Here is a 562-nt window from a genome sequence, read left to right on the forward strand (position 1 = left end):
ACAACAAAAACCAGTAAAAACTTTTGAATGGAGTGATTTTGATAGAGAGACGTTAGATGTAATGGAACCTCATGAGGTTTGCATGAATCATGGAACCATTAATACAAATTACCATATAATTTGAAAAAGATTTATTGCCATAAATATAGCCTTTTTTTATTCAACAGCCACGCTGTATTTCGCTGTATTTCAAAAACGCGAGATACAACTGACATACAGCCAAAAGCAGCTACGAATTGTAAATCTTCAACTTATAGCTATAGCTTGTTAGAAGCCGTTAAAAGGTAGTTATTTGTGTAAGTTTTACTTATTTTTACAATTCCATATATACATTCTATTAACTCCCCTAGTATAAGAAAGAGTTACAACATAAATAAAATGCTAACTCGGATGCATTACCAAATAGGCAATACATCCAAATTACATTATCATGGGTTAAAATTGAGCATTTTATGGATTAAAATTGGGTAACATGGATAGATATGTTGGGACTGCTTATCTTTATGAGTTATTCACGCAATAACCTAAATTAACCAATCATCAAAATCACTTTAATTAGCCA

The sequence above is a fragment of the Lycium barbarum genome, chromosome 6 (assembly GCF_019175385.1).
Source record: "Lycium barbarum isolate Lr01 chromosome 6, ASM1917538v2, whole genome shotgun sequence".
In the NCBI taxonomy this organism is placed as follows: domain Eukaryota; kingdom Viridiplantae; phylum Streptophyta; class Magnoliopsida; order Solanales; family Solanaceae; genus Lycium; species Lycium barbarum.